Source organism: Narcine bancroftii, chromosome 8 (assembly GCF_036971445.1).
Source record: "Narcine bancroftii isolate sNarBan1 chromosome 8, sNarBan1.hap1, whole genome shotgun sequence".
Lineage (NCBI taxonomy): Eukaryota > Metazoa > Chordata > Chondrichthyes > Torpediniformes > Narcinidae > Narcine > Narcine bancroftii.
In genome coordinates, this window is record NC_091476.1 from 176,151,664 (window position 1) to 176,175,756 (window position 24,093).

Genomic DNA, 24,093 nt, shown 5'->3' on the forward strand with positions numbered 1-24,093 from the left:
GAGTGCATCTGCTTTTAATTGTCACAAATCAAGCCTCTGAATATTTTGGAATAGATGCAATGTTATTCCAGAGCTAACATAGTGAAGGGGACAGCAGTCTCTTTCTGTGACTGGTTAGGAAAACACAAGGAAAAGAGGTAGATTCCCTTCCCCATGGCAGTTCCAGCTGGTCATTTCCTCTGTTTGCTGCCTGTGATCCGTATTCAGCAGAATGAGGTCCGATTACAGACATGACAATTCCTGCTAATCTCTGAAATTGTAATCTGACATTTCTGGCACTCCACGGATCACGGTTGGCAGATCAAACATGCCCTGGTTTTTGGGGGCTTGCAAATAATTCTCTTTCCACAGAAGCCTAGGAAGTTCAACAAATCTTCAAGGTTTCAGAGCAATGTTTACAGATATAAGATGGAAAGTATCCTGTCCGAATGAATCGCATAAATCTGAATGAATGCTCCACCCAAGACCACAAAAAGCCCAACTCCTGCCATCACACAAAACAACTTCCCCTCCATCAACTCGGTGTAACCTCCTCTTTCCTTGGGAAGGTGACCAAAATATTTAAAGACCTCCCACCCAGGTCAAACTCTCTTCTCTCTCCATCCATTCAGCAGAAAATGTACGAGCTTGGAAATGAACTTCCAGCAACAAATAAAGCAGATTTTATTTCCTCTGGATGGGAGTGTGTGATGTATGAGGACCCCATAGTAGATCAACTCCTGCTGAAACAGTTGATGTACAATAATTCTAGCATCCTGACAACTCATGAGTTCACATGGTATCGATGATTTAGTTCAAAATGTACATGGAACGATCGGCAAATTTGGGGATGACACCAAAGTATCTGGTAGTATATTGTAGATAGTGAAGTCCATTGCCAAAGGTTGCAAAAGGATCTTGATCGGTTGGGAAGGTCTGGAGCCAAATGTTTGGTGGAATTTAACACAGAGAAATGTGAGATGTTACACTTTGGGAGGTCTAGCGTGTGTAGGAACAGTGAATGGTAGGGATCTGTAGATCAGAGGGATCAAGGGGTCCAGGTACAGATACCTTGAAAGTAACATCTCAGGTAGATACTGTGGTCAGTACAGATGTTGGAAGGTCACATTGCAGTTGTATACAACATTGATGAGGCCCAATTTGCTGTATTGTGTATAGTTTTGGTCACCATGTTACAGGAAACAAGCTGGAGAGGGTACAGAGAAGACTTACGAGGATGTGGCGAGAAGTCGGGGGCCTGAGCTACAGGGAGAGGTTGGAGAGTTATTCTAAATGTTTAAATGTAGACATACAGCAGAGTTACAGGCCCTTCTGGTCCATGATCCCGTGCCCCACATATCCTCCAATTGACCTACAATCCCTGTACACCTTTGAAGGGTAGGAGGAAACCAGAGCACCCAAAGGAAGCCCAAGCAGACCCAGGGAGAACATGCAAATTCAATACAGACAGTACTGGGTTCAAACCTAGGTCACTGGTGCTATAAGTGTTGCCTTGGAGGACAGGAGCGTGAACTCATTGAGGTAGGTACAAAATCATGAGAAGGATTAGATTAGGCAATTTCAGAGAGTCTTTTGCCCAGGGTAGGGGAATTAAAAGCCAAAGGACATAGGTAAGGTAAGGGAGGTAGAGATTTAACAGGAAACTGAGGGGTAACCTTTTAAACAGAGGGTGATGGCCTTGTGGAACAGATAGCCAGATGAAGTAGTTGAGGCAGGTACTATTGTAATGTTTAAGAAACATTTGAATGGATACTTGGGTATGACTGGTTGAGAGGGATATGGGCCAGATGTAGGCAGGTGGGATTGGTGTTAGTGGGACATTTTGGTTGGCATGGGAAGGTTGGGCCGAAGGGCCTGACTCCATGTTGTATGACTGCATAAGAAACATTTGGAGAAGTACTCAGATTTCCAAGGCAATGAAGGCTATAGACTGAATGCAGGTAAATATGATTTGTATAGATTGGTTGTGATGGCCAGGATAGACATGGTGGGCCAAGTGGCCTGACTCCATTTGGTGTAACTCTATCAATACACAGCACTGAGCCCACAAGGAACTGACAGGACTGTCCACAGACAGGAAACCAGGCCACATGCTGGAATACATGGCCCGACACATGTGACTTGTCCTGCTTGCACATACCCCCACCCCTCGGAGCTTCACGACATGTGACATCCCCTGACTGAGGAAGCACTGTGGCAAAAGCTGGTGTGGCAAGTTCTGCCTGGGAACTACATCAGTTTTGGGTAAGTTACTGGAGGGGACTCTGAGAGACAGCAACTACATGCATTTGGAAAGCTGTGGACTGATTAGGGATTGTCAGCATGGCTTTGTCTGGGGGACATCATGTCTCATGAATTTGAGTTTTGGAGGATGTGACAAAAGAGACTGATGAAGGCAGATCTATATGGACTTTAACAAGGCTTTAGACGAGATCCCACATGGTGGCTGGTCTGGAAGATCAGATCACATGGGATCCAGGCTGGCCAATTGGATTCAGAATAGCCTTGGTAGTAGGAGTCAGACGGGGGTCTGATAGGAGGTCAGTGATGTACTGGCGAGGTCAGTATTGGGTCCACTGTTAGTTGGATGAGAATTTGGCTTGCACAGTTTGTAAGATTGTGAGTGACACTAAAATTAGCGGCATAAACTTTTCAAAATACTTCTGTTGGGTCACCTTCAGCCTCTGGTGCTCCCAGGGAAAACAACCAAGTTTGATCATGAATTTATTTTCATGCACTTTGTACAAGGTACACATGCCTGACATTCTTATTGGCTGCAGACATTTATTTGTAAAGAAAAACTATAATTAGTAAGTTAATTAAATTAAATTAAAAGGGCCAATAAATACATAGGATAGAGAGTAAACAAACATTCGGAGTAATCTCTGTGCCTAAACGTGAATCCATGATCAGTGCATATAGAGTCTAATGGTTATAAAGCATTGAACATTACAGCATAGTACAGGCCCTTCAGCCCACAATGAAGTGCTTACCCACATATACCAACCCAAAACAAAAGAAAGCCCTCTCTACCTCATGATCCTCTCATTTTTCTTTCATCTATGTGCCTGTCTAAGAGTAAAACGTGAAAATCTGTAGACACTGTGGTTGAAGTAAAAACACAACGCTGGAGAAACTCAGCAACGCCAACCATGCCAGTATTTCAGTTCTGCGTCCCACTCTCCTACTCAAGTACTGCCATATACTATCCCACCAAGGCCACCCATAAATTGGAAGAACACCACCTGATTTTCCATCTGGGCTCCCTCCAGCCGGCTGGCAATATCATAGACTTCTCTGCTTTCTGTTAACCTGTTCTCCTTCTGTCCCTCAGCTCTCCATCACTTCCCTCTCTATTCACCCAGCCATCCCCCTCCCCCTGCTTGCTGCTGTGCCCTCCCTCCCTTCTGCCTTTGGGTCTGTGCTCCTCCCTCCACCCCTCCACACCTTGTCTTTTGGTTCGACGCCTGCCAACAGTTTTACATACCTTGATGAAGGGCTCAAGCCTGAAACTTTGGTTTTGTATTTTCACCTTTACTGTATAAAAGGACCTGCTGAGTTTCTCCAGCATTGAGTTTTTTTCTGTCCAAGATTCTCTTCGATGCCCCTATTCTTCCAACCTCTACCACCACCCCTGGCAATGTATTCGTTAGCCACAACTCTGTGTAAAAATGTATCCCTGATGCCTCCCCTAAACTTACCCTCCTTGGAGAACTTTCCTAACCCCATGTGTCCCAGCTATGTCTGCCTGTTTGTGGGTTTTATGGAGAAATCCATGCTGCAAGCTTACACAGGCAAGGTCCTCAACTGTGATTTTTATGACTACATCAGGGTTACCTCATGACCTGTAATGAGCTCATCAACTTTATTCACTTTGCTGCCAACTTTCACCCTGATCTCAAACTCATTTGGGTCCATCTCTGGCAACTCTCCCCCATTTCTTGATCTCTCTGTCTCTATCTCATGAGACGAACTTTCCACAGACATTTTTTATAAACCAACCAACTCCTACACCTACCTTAACTACACTTCTTCACACCCAATTCCCTGCAAGGATCCTTTCTCTCAATTCATCTGTCTCCCTCATATCTGTTCCAAAGATGAGGTCTTCCAGTCCAGATCATCTAAAATGTCTTCCTTCTTCCAAAAGGTGGCTTCCCCTCAACCACCATCAACTCAGCTCTTATCTGTGGCCAAGGAGGATGCAAAGATTATTTCCAAAGTTCCAGAAATCTCTTGGGTTGCAGGTACAACAGGTTATTAAGAAGGCAAATGTTGACCTTCATCACTAAAGGAATTGAATTCAAGAGCAGGGAGGTCATGCTGCAACTGTACAAGGTACTGGTGAGGCTGTACCTGGAGTACAATACTGGCCTCCATACTTGAGGAAGGATTTACTGGCCTTGGAGACAGTCCAGAGGAGGTTCACCAGGTTGATTCTGGAGTTGAGGGGGGTTGACCTTTGAGAAGAGACTAAGTCGCCTGGATTTATACTCACTTGAATTCAGAAGAATGAGACAAGATCTTATAGAAACATATACAATTATGAAAGGGATAGATAAAATAGAGCTAGGAAAATTGTTTTCACTGGTAGGTGAGACCAGAACTAGGGCACACAGACTCAAGATTCAGGGGAGTAGATTTAAGATGGAGATGAGGAAAAACTGTTTTTCCTAGGGAGTTGTGAATCTGTGGAATTCTCTGCCCAGGGAAGCAGTTGAGGTGACTTCACATATTTAAGGTTCAGTAAGAGAGATTTTTACATAAAAAGGAATTAAGGGATATGGGGAAAAGGCAGGTCGGTGGAGTTGAGTCAATGATCAGATCAGCCATGATCTTATTGAATGGTGGAGCAGGTTCGATGGACTGAATGGCTGACTCCTGCTCCTAGTTCTTATGTTCTTCCCTCCCTTCTCAAAGCAACCTGGGATATATCCGGTCCTGGGGAAAATGTTTTAAGAAGATCGAGCACTTCTTCTTTCTTAATCTCAACATGGTCCAGACATTGGCTGTTCTATACTCACAAGATCACAAGATAAAGGAACAGAAACAGGCCACCAGGCCCATCGAGTCTGTTCTGTGACTCTACACTAAGCTGAACTATGCTGGTTTCAATTTCCAGCCTTTTCCCCATATCCCTTGATACCCTTACTAATGAGATACTTCTCTATTTCCTGTTTAAATACTCCCAGTGATCTGGTCTTCACTGCTTTGTGTGGCAGTGAGTTCCACAGATCCATGACTTTCTAACTAAAGAAATTCTTCCTCCTCTCTGTTTTAATTGGATAACTAATTTTAAGACTATGACCCCTTGTCCTCGACTTACCCTTCAAGGGAAACATCCACATTCACTCCTTCAATACCTTTCAATATTCGAGCTGTCTCTATGAGATCCCCTCTCATTCTCCTATACTCCCAATACAACCCAAGAACTGCCAAACACTCCTCGTACGTTAGCCCTTGCATTCCCGAAATCATCCTAGTAAATCTCCTCTCCACCCTCTCCAGCAACATCACATCTTTTCTAAGATAGAGGGCCCAAAACTGCACACAGTACTCCAAATGGAGTCTCACCAGTGCCCCAGAGAGTCTCATCAACACCTCCCCTTGACCATGGTTCTTTTCTCTGGTGAATACTGAAGCAAAGTATTCACTTCAGACAGTTTATAAAAATAAACTGTCCTTAAACCCAGGCTTCTGTTCCTTCTGCCCAAATGTAGCAGTGAGAAGAGGTTGTGACCAGGGTGATGGGGTTATTTGTGATGATGAGTCAATGCCTCACATTGATGTCTGCAGTGGATGGAAGGTCAGTGGGTGTGCTGGACCTGGCTATCTTTGTTGCTGTCTGCAGCCTTCTGCGACTCTGGGCACTCGAACCAGGCTATGATGCAACCAATCAGGGCATTTCCACATTACCCATGCAAAGGTTTGATGGATGTCCCAAATATCTTCACCCCCCCCCCCCTGAGAAAGTTGGGGTGTTGGTGGCCTTCATCACAGTTTCCTCGTCGTGCCGGCTCCAGGAATGGCCTGTTGTAAATGTTCCATGAATAGTTCTGTGGATAATTTCCTGCCTGTTTTTAATTACTATCTCTGGAAGATCAAAGGACTTGGTGACATTCAGCACCCCCACCCCCCATTTAATTGGCTCTGCAATATGTCACGGAAAGGCACTCTGATAGATTATGTTTAGACAGCAGATTTATTTCACGCACTGTTTATCAAAAAGCTGCAAGCGGCAGGAATTAGCAACGGGGAAGGAATCCACACACATCCCAGAACAGTGGTTGATGTGGGAAGTGCATTTCCAGGCTTGGGCAAACTCGCTCAGTCACTATCCAACCAGCATTTGACCTAGTGGGAGATCCAGGGATTGCTGGATATAGGCCCACTCCAGACTCTGTTGACTGGTGCAAATTAATAATCATACATCAAGATTAAACTGAATTTAAACAAAAATAAATGATTTATATATATCTATATATAAATTAATTGATCTTACAGCAAAATGAGAGAAAAGCAAAATAGCCCACAGGCCAAATGAAAAGATTCTAGTCTATTACATGATTTGCTTCCTAAAATGTTTCTGTGATAAATGAACATAAAGTGTTCATGAGGGATGAGCACCTTTGAGAGTCTACTTGTTGCTGGGTGATTATCAGGTGTGCTTCACGCACATCACCTTCTCCTCCCTCCCACTCCCACCCTGATTCAGGACCAGTTGGATACTCTCTCAAATGTGAGGCTGGGCACCCACTGGCTCCTGTCTGAAGTCGCCATTCACATCAATTCCCAGCACAACCAGGTGCTTAGGTGGATGGTCCAGCAGGTCCTAGTAGTAGACACTGAAGGTCATAGTAAAGGCGTGTTCTCCACAGAACCTCACCACCAATTCTCACACACACTGAATAAGTACCAAGTTCACAGTCTGGCCCTCCCTTCCCACTGACCTCAGGAAGATGGCAGATGGCAAAGAGCAGGGTAACAGTTGATGATCTCCTTCGATGATGGAACTGAACCATTGTGCTTCATATTATTGAGTCTTCCACATGGTCAATAAAATCATATTGCCAAGACTGATGATGTGCACCCATACACACACATTACATACACATGTGTGTGCAGATACAGATGCATGAACACATGTATACCACACACACACACACACACACACACACACACACACACACACACACACACACACACACACACACACACACACACACACACAAATAGCAAGATGCCAAGAACACATCTGGTCAGAGGACCCACTGTGAGAGCTGCACATGGGCCTGTTCCAGACATTGGTTTAATATCACAGAAAACATCTCTCTCATTCTTAGTCTTTCTGTTGCTCATCCAGATCTTTTAAATGAGCCGAGTCTGACAATGTTGGTGGCGTGTGCAATCCACAAACGTGCTGGAGAAACTGAACAGGTCACACAGTGTCCACGGGAAGTTAAGGGTAGAATCAGAATTAGAATTTATTGTCATGGTTTTGCAGCGATGTTCATTACAGATACAAAATTGCTATAAATTTTAAAATAAATAAATGAGTACAGTACAATATGTGGTTCATTGTCCATTCAGGAATCTGATGACGGAGGGGAAGAAGCTGTCCTTGTGCCACTGGGTGCTTGTCTTCAGGGTCCTGGACCTCCTTCTTGATGGATGCAGTGAGGAGAGGGCATGGCCTGGGTGGTGGGGGTCCTTGATGATAAAGGGTGCTTTCTTGAGACACTGCCATTTAAAACAGAGATGTGGAGAAATTTCTTTAGTCACTGGGTCGTGAGTCTGTGGAAATGGTTGCCACAGGTGGCAGTGGAAGCAAAGTTATTGGGTTATTTAAGACAGAGATTGACAGCTATTTGATTAGTCAGGGTATCAAGGGTTACGGAGAGAAGTTGGGGGTGAGGCTGAGTGGGAGAATGGATCAGCTTATGATAGAATGGCAGAGCAGACTTGATGGGCTGATTGGCCTATTCATATCTTGTGATCTTAAGGAGGGAGAATGGATCTTCAGTGGGGTGGGTGGACAGGTGGACAGACTGAGACGGAAATGAAGAAGAAGACTTTGTGTTGTGTGAGAAGAACACATTGAGGTGTGGGCAAAGGGGAACAAAGATTCTTTTTATGTTCAAGATGTGACAAGAGTTGGGAAAGACTCCAGGTCATGCTCAGCAGCGCCATCAAGAGGCCATGGACTGCAGCGCTGCGAGACTGACGATTTCACCAAGTTGAATGGGCAGTTTCAATGTTGACAGGTAAGAAATGTGACCAAAGGCAGAATGAAAGAATTATAAAGATTAGGTGTTTGTCATATGCAATATTTAAATAAAAGGTAAAATTTATAGATGATGCTCTGATGACCAAGAATTTCATTGGATCATTGAGGCTGGGCTTTGGTCAATTCAATATAGAACATAGAACATTCCAGCACATGATGTTGTATTGATTGATATAAGCTAACTCTACAGCAGTGGTTCTCAACCTTTTTCTTTCCACTCACATACCACCTTAAGTATTCCCTGTGCCATCGGTGCTCTGCGATTAGTAAGGGATTGCTTAAGATGGGATGTGGGTGGAAAGAAAAAGTTTGAAACCCACTGTTTTAATCGTCCCTCATTGACTCGTTATGTGCATGGTTTCAGAACTCCAAAGGAAATGGGCCAATGACAATTTTTCTCAAGCAAAATATTTCAGTAACAATTGGGTCTAGGGCAGTGATTCTCAACCTTCCCTTCCCACCCACATCCCACTTTAAGCAATCCTTTACTAATCACAGGGCACCAGTGGTATAGGGATTACTTAAAGTGGGGTGTGAGTGGAAAGAAAAAGGCGGAGAACCACTGCTCCACAGCAATTTCATCCTTCCCTACGTCAGACATAATTCTATATTTTTCTTGCATCCATGTGCCTATCTGAGAGTCTTTTAAAATGCCCCTTTTGTACAAGCCTCCACCACCACCCCTGGCAATGTACTCCAGGTACCCACCACTCTCACCTGACATCTCCCCCAAACTTTCCTCTACTCACCTTAAACCAATGCCCTTTGTTACTTACTATTGATGTCCTGAAGTAAAAGTGCAGCCTGCCACCCTATCTATGCCCCTCATAATCTTTGATAACTGTGTTATATCACCTTTTCAATTGTTACTCCAAAGCTTCTAGCTTAGTCAACTTTGCTTCATGAATGTTTCAACCCAGGCAACATCCAGGTAAATCTCCTCTCTACGCTCTATATTAATTTCTCAAAGCCATGGTCATATAACTTGATTCTAAGTGAGACCTTTCTCGTGAGTTTAGATTCCAGCTCACAAATGGACCAACCTGCTGAACCTGGTCACTGCAGTGTCAACAGAAGAGGTCATTCACCATTCAAAGGTCAGCTCCCTTCGAGGTCATTTCTTCCCAACTTGTCTTGTTACTGAGAACACATGATTAAGTCTTCCAAAAGGAAATGTACCTAAAGAGAATACCCCTTCCTGAATGTATTGGAACGAACTACCCAAAAAACTGTTCAAACTCTTTCTTTATTCACTTTGAATCTTTAATACATCATTAATCAGAAAAGAGGAAAAGGGTTTGGGCTCAAGGAGCTGGCCATCCTCGTTCCCCCGCTGATTCTACTCCACCCATTCAGTTCCTCCAGCAGATGGTGTTCATTTTAAGTTAGTATCTCCCTGAACTGCAAATGTAAGAGAAGGGATGTGATGCTGAGGCGTTGTCAGGCACTGGATAGACCTCATGGATATTGTGAGCAGTTTTGGGCTCCTCATTTAAAAAAGGATTTGCTGACATAGGAGAGGGGTCAGAGGAAGTTCACAGGGCTTATTCCTGGAATGAAAGGGTTAACATTTGCGAAGAGATTGAGAGCTCCTGGCCTGTATTCATTGGAATTTAGGAGAATGAGCAGGATGTCATTGAAACATTGAATGTTGAAAGGTGTGGACAGAGTAGATGTAGAAAGGTCGTGTTGCATAGTGGGAGAGGCTAGTACAAGAGGCAACACTTCAGGATCAAACCATATCCACTTAGAACAGAGATGCAGTGGAGGGTGCTGAATCTGTGGAATTTGTTGCCATAAGAGGTTGTGGAGGCTAGGCCATTGGATGTATTTAAGGCAGAGATTGACAGGTTCTTGATTAGCCAGGGCATCAAAGGTTATGGGGAGAAGACTGGGCAGTGGGGCTGAGTGGGAGAATAGATCAGACCATGATTAAATGGGAGGGAAGTCTCGATGGGCTGAATAACCTTTCAGCTCCGATGTCTTATGGTCTTACAATATGGGAAATGCTGAAAGCATTCAGCAAATAAGACAGCATCTATGCAGAGAGAATTTGGCGTGTTGTTTCAGACGACCGACTTTATTGAAAAAGTCTCCCCCTCTGTGGATAAGACCTGGCCAGAGGAGGGTCCCCAGTGCTTGGATTGACACTGTCTCCCTCTCTGTGGATATGGCCTGGCCAGCGGAGTAGCCCCGGCGCACTGTGCTTGGATTGAATCTGTCTCCCCCTCTGTGGATATAGCCTGGCCAGCAGAGTGGCCCAGCACACTGTGCTTGGATTGAAACTCTCTTCCTCTCTGTGGATACTGCTTGGCCAGCAGAGTGGCCCAGCACACTGTGCTTGGATTGAAACTCTCTTCCTCTCTGTGGATACTGCTTGGTCAGCGGAGTGGCCCCAGCGCATTTGCTTGGATTGAAACAGTCTCCCCATCTGTGGATTCGGCCTGTCAAGTGGAGTGGCCCCCGTGCACTGTGTTTGGATTGAAAATGTCTCCACCTCTGTGAACAGGGCCTGGCCAGCGGAGTGGCACCCTGGTACTGTGCTTGGATTGAAACTGTCTATCTCTCTGTGGATACGGCCTGGCCAGAGGAGTGGCCCCTGCGCACTTTGCTTGGATTGAAACTGTCTCCCTCTCTCTGGACACGGCCTGGCCAGCGGAGTGGCCCCAGCGCACTGTGCTTGGATTGAAACTGTCTCCCCCTCTGTGGATATGGCCTGGCTAGTGGAGTGGCCCCAGCGCACTGTGCTTGGATTGAAACTGTCTCCCCCTCTGTGGATATGGCCTGGCTAGCCGAGTTGCACCCGCACTCTGTGCTTGGATTGAAACTGTCTCCCCCTCTGTGGATATGGCCTGGCTAGCCGAGTTGCACCCGCACTCTGTGCTTGGATTGAAACTGTCTCCCTCTCTGTGGATATGGCCTGGTCAGTGGCGTGTTCCCCGCGCACTGTGCTTCGATTGAAACTGTCTCCCTCCCTGATCTGCAGAGTGGCCCCAGCGCACTGTGCTTGGATTTTTGACTTTTTGCACTTTGGAGGAATTTAGTTCTGGGGAGAGTGTGTAGACTCTGGCCTTGTCTTCGTTGGAATGGAGGAGGTTGAGGAGTGGCTTAATGGAAGTATATAAGTTTATGAAAGGCATCTGGAGAGCAGATAGTCCAAATATTTTCCTATGGTAGTGTAATATTAAATTATTCATCTAATTTAAAACATGATCTCTTATTTTAATGATAATATGTTTTAAAACAAGATGTATGAAACCATCGGATGGAGGAATTCACTAGGTCGAGCAACATCAGTGGCAGAAAGATTTTTTATTTCATAACCTTTATTCATAATAAAAATATTACGTAATATCAGTGCTAATATGTTTCCCATTCCTCGTGCATTCGTAGATGCATTGTGTGGCTGTACGTTAATCCCTGCTCTGTGGAATACAAAATCTCTGGCACTGACCTATAAATGGATCTTGCAGCACTGTTGGTAGCTCGTTCCATTCCTCTGACGCTCCTTGGTGCAACTCATTCATGCATTGACATGTTTGCCGATGTTGTTTGGGATAGCAGTTAGCGCAGTGGTATTACACCACCAGCAACTTGGATTGGAATCCTCTGCTGTCTGTAAGGCGTTTTATGTTCACCTCATGACTGCATGGATTCCCTTCCCGAGCTCCAAGAATTTCTAAGGACGTACAGTGTTAGTTGATAAATTGGTCACATGGTGTATTTGGGCTTCATGGGCTCATGTGTCGGAAGGGACTATTACCGGGCTGTATCTCTGAAATAAAGTAGGGCGGATAATAAGATTGTTTTAGTCTGTCTATCCAAAAATTAAATTAAATTGCAATTACAATGGGACTGGCTGCTTAACTGCCTCTCTGCTGTTGCAACAGTCTTGCATTCTTACTGTGATAAATTCAGTCTCTGTGCTGCACACGTAAGGCAAGGAACTGCAGTTTGTTCCCATTCCAATCCCAAATTAATAGCACATTAAATCAACACCAAATTAATAATTTTATCTGAAGTAAACAGAAAAGCTGGAAGCATTCAGAAGGCCATGCAACAGCTGTGGATGAAAGGAGTGTGATATGTATCACGGCCACATCTCACTCCTTCATTTCTATCAGCTGAACTGCCCAGCATGGCACAGCAGAAGACATGTTCAATGGAAAATGTCCATGAAACTGCCCTGCTCATTGATGTGGTGGCTTCATGGACTGACTTCCTGCCTTGTGCTAACTCTAGCATAGAGTGGGGGATAATGGAAACCAGTGATGGGGTATGGAGTAGCCAGAGAACATTTGGAGATCTAGAAGTAGGAGAAGGTGCTCTTCAAGACTCATGCTGTGATCTACCTTCAATAGGGGAGGGGTGCAAAGTTCAGTGCTTACCGCAGGCTGAGCTGTCTGATAATATGCTGCAATTGGAGTGCCTCCCATTATCACAGAGGCAGTGTGATACTTGGTGAAAAAAGGCAAGACTAAGTTCTCTCTCCTTTCCTCCAACTCCCCACCCCCTTCCGTCCCCTGTCAGAGAGCTGGCCCCTCCCCTATCCCCTTTCTCTTCTTCCCTCCCACCTGCATCCATTGAATTCATCTTACTTGTTGGCCTAACCCCTCCACCTTCTTCCCTCCTCTCTTCTCCTCCTCACCCCTCCCTCCTCTTTTCATTCAGGCACCTGTCTGGGTCTTGCTTATACCTGACAAAGGGCTCTGGCTTGACATGTTGCTCCCCTTTAATTCCCATGGATGCTGCGTGACCTGCTGAGTTTCTCCTGCACATTTGCGTTGTGAGCTTCCCCCTTACTGTCCCATGCAGCACGTTGTCTCTCATGCTCTAAAACAGGACATCAATCATCTCACAGCCAGAACGGAGACTCTCTCCAGCACTGTTCAGTCCTGAATGTATCTCATTAGATATTTCATTTGGTATCTCCAATCATCGTCTCTGTCCATGGAGAACTGACACTTCAACAAATAGAAGCAGTTGCCTTGGCGTTGATGAATGAGAGTTGGTGTGTCATACATTGCTTAAGTAGGGTGTCTATGCCTGCAACCACATGCCTGAACGGTGATCGATCTCCTTAACAATTACAATCCATGCCCCATCTTTAAATTGTACTCAGTAACGAGGCTGCCTGGTGATCTGTGACGATGCACAATAAAGCACTGACATTATGTTTCAAGGCCACACATTAAATAAATAACTCAGAAAACTTGTCTGAAGGCGAGTATTCCTGCAGGCTGATCTGCTGCAGCGAGAACACGATTTATAGCTTATGCAAGTGATCCTTTCTCAGGACCTACCAACAAGCGCACTGCCTCCATTGCTTCCGGGGACCTCTTATTCACTGCCTCCAACCTGATTGTGCCTCAACCACACAGGCACTGCCCCCACCTCTTATCCAAGATCCACAAATAAGACTGTCCTGCTCCTGGGCCACTGAACCGACGTCCTCAGACATTGACCACATCTCCTTGTCCAGCTGTGTTTGTAAGTATATTTACAAACCTGTAATAGTTACAGAATCAGAATTTCACTGTGTATCTGACAATAAACTTTGTCTCATTTTATCATCCCACCTACATTTTGTTTTAATTTTGAGATACACTATGGTAACAGACCCTTCTGCACTGGCCCAATTCACCCAGATGATCTATTAGCTCACTAACCTTCAATGACTCTGGAACATGAGAGGAAACCGGAGCATGCTCAGGAACTGCGGGGATACGAGGAGAATATACTAATCCCTTTTCCGATAGCAGTGGATTCAAACCCAGGCCGCTGAGGCACTTCGCATCTACTCACATGTTTTGACATCTTCTGTTATCCTGATCCATCACCTACAGAGGTCCAGCCTTTACACATCTCCATCCCCCACCAGGAAGATCTGAAACCTTCTTTCTACAATGAAGATCCTCCGCCAACATCTCAGCCACCTGGAAGAACTTGGTCTTACCCTGAAAAACTTCTCTTTGGATCCTTGTCCTCTCCTAGCAAAGGTACAGCAGTGGGCACTTGTGTGTGCCTGACTGTTCCCTGCTCAGGTCCTTGTTCCATCTTCAGGATCACTGCCTGACTCTTTCCCTGTTACCTCAGCAACTCCATCTTTCTGCATCAGTATGGAACACATCAATGATCACCTTCATAGCCAATTTCCACTCTGCTCCCAAATTCACTTGGACCAGTTCTAACACGTCTCTCACTTTTCTGGATCTCTCTGTCTCCATTTCAGGAGACAAACCATCTTGTGACATTTACTATAAACCCACCAACTCCCACAGCTATTTTATACAGACCTCCTCCACCCATCTCTGGTAAGGCTGCCAACCCCCTTCCCCATGCCCAGCTTCTCCGCCTCTGTCATATCCATTCTGAAGATGAGGCCTTGTGTTCCAGGACACCTGAAATGTCCTTCTTCAGGAAGCATGGTGCCCCCTCCACAGTGGTTGAAGGAGCTGTCTCCTCCATTTCCAGTTTCACAGGGATCCACTCTTGATCCCACTTCCGAATTAGAACAGGGACTGGGTTCCTCTTGTCCTCACCTTTCACCTCAGCAGCCTCTGCATTCAATGCATCATCCTCCATCATTTCCACCAGCTGCAACTTGGCCCCACCACCACCACCACCCGCCCCATGCACCTCCATATGACTGCTGGTAGTTTCCCCTGAAATGACAGGAGGTGAAACACTTGGTGTTATTTCTTCCCCACCCTCCCCCACCACACTGCCTGCAGTAACTCAACAGCCCTTCCAGGTGAGGCAATGATTCACGTGCACCTCCTCCCACCTCATGGACTGAACTCAGTGGTCTCGATGTGGCCTCCTCATCAGCGAGACCAAACATGGGGATCGCTTCACAGAGCATCCACACGCCATCCAAAATGATCATTCTGCGATTCCTGGTGCTGCCATTTCAAATCCCCTTCCCATTTCCCCCCCTGAACTGTCAGTCATGGGCTCTTTTCCACTGCCAGAGTGATGTAATCCAGAGGACCAACACCTCATAATCCCCCCAGGCAGGCTACATTAAATTTTCCAACTTCCAAAATCAAATTCTCCCCCACACTCCACTTTCTCTCCTTTCCCACAAGCCCCCACCATCCTAATCCTCGTCCAGCTCTGGTTATTATCTCCACACTTGACTTGATTTTCTCTCTCTCCCTTTCAAACAACTGCCTCTGTCACCCATCTCCACCTCTCACTCTCCTCATCTGCCCTTCATCCTTCAACCCTTTCCCCTGCTGGCACCTGTCCCACCCCTCGTTCCTTGTCCTTGCTACACTGGGTATCTCCTCTCTGCAGTCTCAGTCTTGATGAAGAGTTCCCACCTGAAACTGTCACCATTTCTTTCCTCCCACTGATGCGACTTGACCTGCTGAGTTCCTCCTGCAGAGATGAGTGCCAATTTGTTTTGCAAGTAGGCACATATCTCATATGTTGTACAAGTAAGGTGTGGTGCAGAAGTGCAGAGTTATAGCGATTAGTGGTACAGTGCAAAGGGACCAGAGTTTTACTAACCTGAGGTTCACTTAGAAGCCTGAGAACTGGCAAAGGTGGTGACGGTTGAGTTGGAGGGTGGCCCACAGGGTGGACATGTGTACTTGGTGTTATCAGGATCTTTCTGTACTCCTTATGCATGGGCTTGTGGCACCATCTCCAATCTTATTCAGCAATGGTAACAAGCCCTTCACAAACCAGGGAGCTTGGGCCCTCAAATACACAAATTGACCTACAATCCCTCACAGCTGATGTGTGCAATTGGTCATCCAGGTGCCAGTCAATGATTAGATCTGTCCACAGGTGAAGCTGATGTATGATTGGCTCTCGCTGATCACATAGACATGACCTGCATTGAAGAGGCAAAGCACATGTAGTCTCTCTCCCGCTGCTTTCAAACTTTCCCTGAAGCCAAGGCTGCAGGCAGCTCCAGAGAGCCCAATGCAATGGACCCAGCCTGGATTCCGAGCTGTGGGCAATGCTGGAGCTAGGATCATTTGATGCACTTGTTAGTTGTAATTAATTTATTGTGTGTTGTGCCTGCTAGAGATAGAAGGGGTTGGTGGGACCTGTGTGTGTTAACCCTCACTATCCCAATTGGGAGTTGAGAATGCTTAGCAGTGATCTCTTCACACCTGATGTGTTGTTATTGCTGTGAATTCTGTTCATTAGTTGTGACCAATGAATGAACTCCAGGCTGTAAGCCACAGGCAGCTCTGGAGGGACAACTGCAATGGACCCATCCCAAATCTTGAGCAGTGGTAACACTGGAGATCATGTTCGTGTATGTACTCGTTTGGTTATGCTGTATACCGAGACTGTGCTGACCTTGTATCTTGGTATACCATGCCTATGTGCTGTGTATGTTAGTCTGTCAGAGTGTGCCCTTTTTGTGAATTCCACTCTGTGTAAATAAAGACCAATCTGTTCATTACACGTGTCCAGCCTTGATTCCCTTTGACCCTGGATTTGACACAGGCTTTTCCACTGAGGTGAGGTGATACAGGATCTCGAGGACATGGGTTGAGAGTGACCGGTAGAATTCTTACAGACAACATTAGAGGAACTTCTTCGTGCAGAGAGTGGTGGGAGCGTTGAACAAGCTGGTGACTATGGGCTCCCTTTTGAAATTTAAGAAAATTTTGGATACATACATGAGAGGGGGATGGAAATCTATGGTTTGGATCCAGACCAATGGAACTGGGCTGAATAATAATGCAGCACAGACTAGATGGGCCAAAGGGCCCTGTTTCTATGCTGTTGTGTTTTATGGGTATAATTGAGCAGGCCACACTTGTAAGTTGGAATGGACTGTTAAGGTGCTGTATCTATAAATTATCCTGATAAACCTTAGGAAGTTTCCCCTCAACCTCCCTCGCTCCAGAGAAAATAATCCCAGCCTATCCTGTCTCTTCTCATAACTCAGGTCCTGCAGTCCTGGCAAAATCCATGTGAATCTCTTCTGCAGAATGACATCCTTCCTTTGGATTTGTGCCCAGAACTGCATACAATATTGCAGGTGCCATCTCACCAATGTCTGAGATAGCTATAATCTGACATCCAATAATGACACCCTGTCAATCCCTTTCACTTTAAGGGAACTGTCTACATGTATCCCTGGGGCTCCCTGTTATGCAACCTTCTAAAAGGCCTGACCATTCACTGAACAAGCTCTATCCTGGAAAGGTCTGAAGAGTGGGCATATATACAAGTTGCCAGACAACAGGGCCAAGGACATCCCCAACATGGCAGATAACTACCTTTGATGTGTAGTTCTATGCTATGCATAGAACCAAGATACAAGGGCACTAGAGCTTCTATGTGCTGAAGTTTCACCTGTCCCAGGTGAAATGAAAGATGGGCCTGGCCTCTTTGCCGCACAATGTCCCAGTCTGATGGGCTTCACCTCATGACCTATCCTTTGTGAAAAAAACATTCCCTCACCAACACCTTTGCCCACAGGTCCATCAGGCAGTGGTCAGCACAGAATGCCCTGCCAACATTGAGAGACAAGGATGCGATGAGACATGTTTTCCGGAGCAGACAGTCCAGGTCATCTGGCAGAATGCCCAACACCAGTGGTCATGAACATGCACCAGGACTTCTTCCACCTGGTGGTGACAGGAGCCCTCCCAGTCAGATCTTCTCTGTACATCCAGAACAATACACAGAATGCATGTTATCCCTGAAATGACTGGGGTGGAGAGGACACAGTCACCCACCTCTTTGCAGAATGCAGATTCACAAAGAGTGTTTGGAGAAGGATGCAAAGGTCCTTGTCACCGTTCATGCCCAGCAGGGCCACGACAGAACACTCCCCGAGTTCCTGGGGATGCACACAGTGTAAGGTAAAACATCATGAGATGGGAATGTGTAGGGAGTTACCCTGTACAGGGCAGTAACAAGAAGGGGAGGTGTCCTTGTACTCCTGTTAGGTAAAACATCATGAGATGGGAATGTACAGGGCTGTAACAAGATGTAAATGCATCCTTGTACTTACAAGATAAGAGAGACATTGATGGATTGAGAGGCAGGAAGCTAGCAGGGAAAGGATAGCAACAGTTTTAGTCATTGGACAAGTAATGATATGATGATGTTCTAAGCACGTATCCAAGGGTATAAAAAATCACCATTTTGCTGATAACGGCAGAATGCATTCTCCGACTAACATGGTTAGTCGCAAGTGTTACAATCCGGTAATAAAGAACAAAGAACCCTGATTTCGACTCAGCCTGGTGTTTGTCTCACTCATTCATGAACAAAGCAGACCTAACAACAGTCAGACATCCAGAAATGCTTGAAGACCATTTAACTGGATGGAAGACTCCTTTTGGTCTGCCTGAAACTGATGCTGCAGACAGAGCTGCTGTGACAGCAATGCTGGCACTGGAATGGTCCCGGGAGAGTGGGGAGCAGAGACACAGTGTTGTTCTGCAGGGTTCAACTGCCAGGTCCTAATGTTGATGGCGCCATACAGGCTTTAAGTGGCCTGTTGGAGGAGCTGACAGTGTTTTTAATGAAAATCCTACCCAAGATGGCGGCACCTGTGCTGGGCAGAGGTCACAAATGGTGCAGACACTGGGGAGCAGGGCACTGGCATAGGGCACCAGAAACAGGGAGAACTCCCCATTGATAAGGCGAAGCATAGCAGATGACCCGACAGGACAGTGACCACAACAGTGGACCAGCAAGGGGTTCCGCAGCTGAAGTATTCACGCAGGCTGTGGGCTGCTGGAGACCAGCTCGTGGGAGCCATGTGTTGGAACTGGGATTCAAGAGGGTGCTGAGAGCAAGAAGGGCTTCTGAAGTGCAATGGGCACTAAAGACTTCCTGGTGATATCAGAGATTTAGATCTGGAGCTCGAGTTACCAATACATCTCATAAGGGATTGTGTGGCTGCAGGGACTGTGGGAGGCTGGAGGCGAATCCACGGACACTCAGTGTCTCTCAAGGAACTCCCTTCTGCTTCTGTTCCCTTTCTCTTACTGTTAGAGGTGCTGGGCAAAAAAAAATAATGTTGTGTAACATTGCATGTCATCCATTATTACATGTAAATAAAGGAATTTTGGAATCTTGGATCTTGGACCTTGCTGGACTTTAAGCATATGGAGACGTTAGGGAATGCTGCCGACTGGAACATTCCAGGCTCCAGGAGTACATGGTGAAGGATGCACTGAGGCTTGGTGCAGTCAATGAGAGGGTGGTGTGGGGAAGGACCACAGTCTAGTCCTTCCGTCATTGGGAATTGAGGGGCTGAGACCGAGGGGAAGTCTCTCATACAACCAAGTGGGGAGTAACGACTCAGTGGTTCTCAACCTTTTTCTTCCCACCCACATCCCACCTTAAGCAATCCCTTACTAATCACAGAGCACCAATGGCATAGGGATTCCTTAAAGTGGAAGGTGAATGGAAAGTAAAAAGTTGAGAACCACTGGTCTAGGTGCTACAATGGTGGCAATGGTGCAAATAGAGAACAAAATAATAATGCACATTGTTGGGAATGCATGAACATGACACTAAGGGTGAGAGATTCTTTGCACAGTTTTCTTTTTTGTAAATAATTTATTGTGAATAAAGTCTATTTTGGGGAAAAATACCAAGATGCATCACTTCTCACTTGTCCAAGCTAAATTACATCGGCCCTTCCTTGGCCCACATTCCCTGCAGTACAACACAAGTCACAGGCCTCCAATCTCAAAACCAACCCTCCACTACCATTCTCTGCCTCCTTCCACCAAATCAGTTTGGTGACTCCACACTGGATGCTATGAGATCCAACCTTCTGGATCAGTATGTCATTGCTGGTAACAGGAGGTGCCTGGGGAACATAGTCTAGGTCTAAGAGTAATATGTGACCATGAGTTTTGTGTCTGGTCTGAGAATCTGATCTTCAAATAGTCTTTTCCTCAGGCAATCTAACATTCTCCTCTCAAATAGAAGAGAATGATAAATTTCATTATTAGTGACTTTGCTGACAGACCACGCTCTCGACAAAGGAAGTGGGGAAGATGTCTGGAAGGAAGATTAATTTTTTGAGGGAGGTTTGACTATTTGATTCCTTTGTAACTGAGGCAAATAGATAGTGACAGGCTAAGCTTTGCAGAAATCAGTGTGGGGAATGGAGATCAGTGTGGGGAACGGAGATCAGTGTGGGGAACGGAGATCAGTGTGGGGAACGGAGATCAGTGTGGGGAACGGAGATCAGTGTGGGGAACGGAGATCAGAGTGGGGAACGGAGATCAGTGTGGGGAACGGAGATCAGTGTGGGGAACGGAGATCAGTGTGGGGCACAGAGATCAGTGTGGGGCACGGAGATCAGAGTGGGGAACGGAGATCAGAGTGGGGAACGGAGATCAGTGTGGGGAACGGAGATCAGTGTGGGGCACGGAGATCGGAGTGGGGAACGAAGATCGGAGTGGGGAACGGAGATCAGTGTGGGGAATGGAGATCAGTGTGGGGAACGGAGATCAGTGTGGGGAACGGAGATCAGAGTGGGGCACGGAGATCAGTGTGGGGAACGGAGATCAGAGTGGGGAACGGAGATCAGTGTGGGGAACGGAGATCAGTGTGGGGAACGGAGATCAGTGTGGGGAACGGAGATCAGTGTGGGGCACGGAGATCAGTGTGGGGAACGGAGATCAGTGTGGGGAACGGAGATCAGTGTGGGGAACGGAGATCAGAGTGGGGAACGGAGATCAGTGTGGGGAACGGAGATCAGTGTGGGGAACGGAGATCAGTGTGGGGAACGGAGATCAGAGTGGGGAATGGAGATCAGTGTGGGGCACGGAGATCAGTGTGGGGAACGGAGATCAGTGTGGGGAACGGAGATCAGTGTGGGGAATGGAGATCAGTGTGTGGAATGGAGATCAGTGTGGGGAATGGAGATCAGTGTGGGGAACGGAGATCAGTGTGGGGAACGGAGATCAGTGTGGGGAACGGAGATCAGTGTGAGGAACGGAGATCAGTGTGAGGAACGGAGATCAGTGTGGGGAACGGAAATCAGTGTCAGGAACAGAGATAACATGAGATAAATACTCCCAGTATTGTGATAGCATATTAAAAGACAGGAGAACATTGGATTAACCACCCAGTCTTCAACTGACAACATTCATTACTCTCAGTCCTATCATGAAGTTGCACAGCATGGAAACAAATTATTGGCCCCACCTTGCCCACACTGTCCAAGATGACCCATCAAAACTCATCCCACCTGCCTGCTTTTGGCCCATTTGCTTCTGAACCCATCCTATCCAAGTATCCATCCAAATATTTCTTAATTGTTGCAATAGTACCTGCCTCAACCACCTCCTTGGACAGCCCGTTAATGCACCCGTCCGATTTCATGTACTGTATAAAAGGTACCCCTCAGTTTTCTGTTAAATCTCTCCCCCACTCATCTTAAAGCTGTGAGGCTGCTGCATTTGTGGATTTTCCCTCTAACCGGCTGCTGGTTGAGTGCCTGTGTTGAGGACAGACCACTAAGGGGCTGACTGACCTTGCAGTAAACCCTGCCACCATTATTGTAAGCTCTTACTAGCTATAAACAAGTCAGTGGTCAGCTGATATGGAATAAGGTGCTGTTCCTCCAATTTACAAGTTGGTGCCCATGATGGCTGCCAAGCACATGAGTTGTCTCCTTCGGATGAGTGCTGGACAGCGATATAATGTGAGAGTTTATTGTCATATACACAAGTTCAATGTATTGGGCACCAACATTCTTGTTTCAGTATGTAAGATACACCGACAATAATAATGTTCATTAATTTTGATTTTTTTTTTCCTGATACAACATGGTAGTAAGCCTTTTTTGCCTATGTACACCCAATTGACCTACCAACCCCATATGTTTTGGAACGTGGGAGGAAACTAGAGTACACAGAGAAAACCTACACAGGTCACATGGAAAATGTACAAACTCCTTCCAGACACTTGCCGGATTCAAACCCGTGTCCACTGGTGCTGTCGTAGAGATGTGCCTAATGATCTGCTAACGATGACACACCGTGAGTCCAAGATAGAGACAATAAATAAAAAAGGAAAGATAAATAAATATTCAGATTTGCAATTAGTGCAAATGTCCTGAAGTACATTACGGTTGGAGTAGTTCAGTGAGATTCAAGAACCTGGCAGCTGTTCTTGTACCAAAAGGTGGCTCAGAGTGGGCACAGCTTCAATGGATGCAAAACAGTGCTGAATGAGAGTGCAGTTGGCAGATCAGTGCCAGGTTGGGCATTGTGTCTGGCATTGGGTTGGACTGTTTGCCAAGTTAACATAGAAGGAAGTATCTATGCAAGTAAGGAGAGCTCCCAGACCAAGTGCATTTTACTTGCTTCAGCTTTCCCTCCTACACACCACGCCAAGACAGCTCAGCAGAACTGTTCTCAGCTGGTCAGTTAGACAACGGTGGATTACACCTGATTTAAATGGCCATTCTCCAATTTCCAGTGGTAGCCCCCAGGTTTCCTCAGATCCTTCACTTCATTCAGTCCACTCCCACCTCCTCTGGCATCATCAGTCCTCATTTATCTCCATGGCAGTCATGCATCTGAATGCTCTGCTATTCCTTCCTGTGTAGAAACCAGGTTCTCTACAGACAAGGTAATGAGAGTTGGTTCAGGGAAAGGAACGAGAAGTTCGGCCCCATTCAATACCATGCCCAGGGGGAGTAATAAAGAGGGGTCGCTTCATTTAGTGAGAGGAAATGGGAAGTGTTTTGGGCCAATCCCTTTCTGCAGAGGGAGAGTGAAGAGACCTGCTCTGTTGAGAAGATGGAAATGGAAAATGTTTTCTCACTGGGTCTTCACTGGGACTATGGATATTGACATCAAAATCAGAATGATTTCATCCTGCCTTGAATTCCTGTCCATTGCTTCCTCTGACATCATGATGGAATCAGACCATCTCAATCAAATACTTTGCTGGTCAACAAGACCTGCAGATGCCGAGATCAAGGGTAATGTTCAATCCTGTGGCAGCAACTTAACGTGTCAAGAAGTATCGACAGGCAGTGAAGGGTAAACAATGTCTCAGGCCTGGTATAACTGACGAAGGGCCCAGGCCCAAAACGCTGGTTATCCTTTATTCCCTATGGATGCTGCATGACCTGCTGAGTTTCTCCTGCACTTCTGTGTCCTCTCAATCAAGCGCTTCCTTGAGTTGTACAACACTCCAATCATCAAAGTCAAAACACACATCGCTGGAGAAACTCAGCAGGCCAAACAGTGTCCTTTATGTAGCAAAGGGAAAGATACATCACCAACATTTCAGGCTTGAGCCCTTCATCAAGGTGTGGAAAAATGCTGGCAGGCATCCAAATAAAAAGGGAAGGGAGGGAGGAGAGGGGGGAGGAGAATGATCACAAAGGCCGGAGGTAATAGGTGGAGAAGGGAGGGAGGGCACAGCAGCAAGGGGAGGAGGGGGATGGCTGGGTGAATAGAGAGGGAAGGGGTGGAGAGCTGAGGGACAGAAGAAGGGGGAAAGCGAAGGACGGGGAAAGGAGAGCAGGTTAACAGAAACCGGAGAAGTCAATCTTATTGCCATCCAGCTGGAAAGAGCCCAGACAGAAAATCAGGTGTTGTTCCTCCAATTCACAAGTAGCCTTGGTGGGATACTACATGAGGCCATGAATAGACAGGTTAATGTAGGAGTGGGATGCAGAACTGAAATGGTTGGCCACTGGGAGGTCCTGGTCGCTGGTGCAGACAGAGCGAAGGTGCTCAGTGAAGTGATCCCCTAGTCTGCGCTCATTCTCTCCTATGTAGAGACATTGTTTCATTCCAACCATCAAGCATTGCAATAGCTCTGTAGTA

The 24,093-nt window shown here is 46.2% G+C and overlaps 1 long non-coding RNA gene across 1 annotated transcript in view; it reads right to left on the reverse strand.

Annotated features, from left to right (window-relative positions):
* Positions 1–7,495: 7,495 nt before the first annotated feature.
* The window catches only part of LOC138741611 (uncharacterized), a 123,915-nt gene continuing 107,317 nt past the window's right edge, over positions 7,496–24,093 (reverse strand). The window contains exons 3-4 of the long non-coding RNA XR_011343608.1: positions 11,742–12,062; positions 7,496–7,740 (exon numbers count right to left, since the gene is read on the reverse strand). This is a non-coding gene — a long non-coding RNA (uncharacterized lncRNA). The remainder of the gene's footprint in view (positions 7,741–11,741; positions 12,063–24,093) is intronic.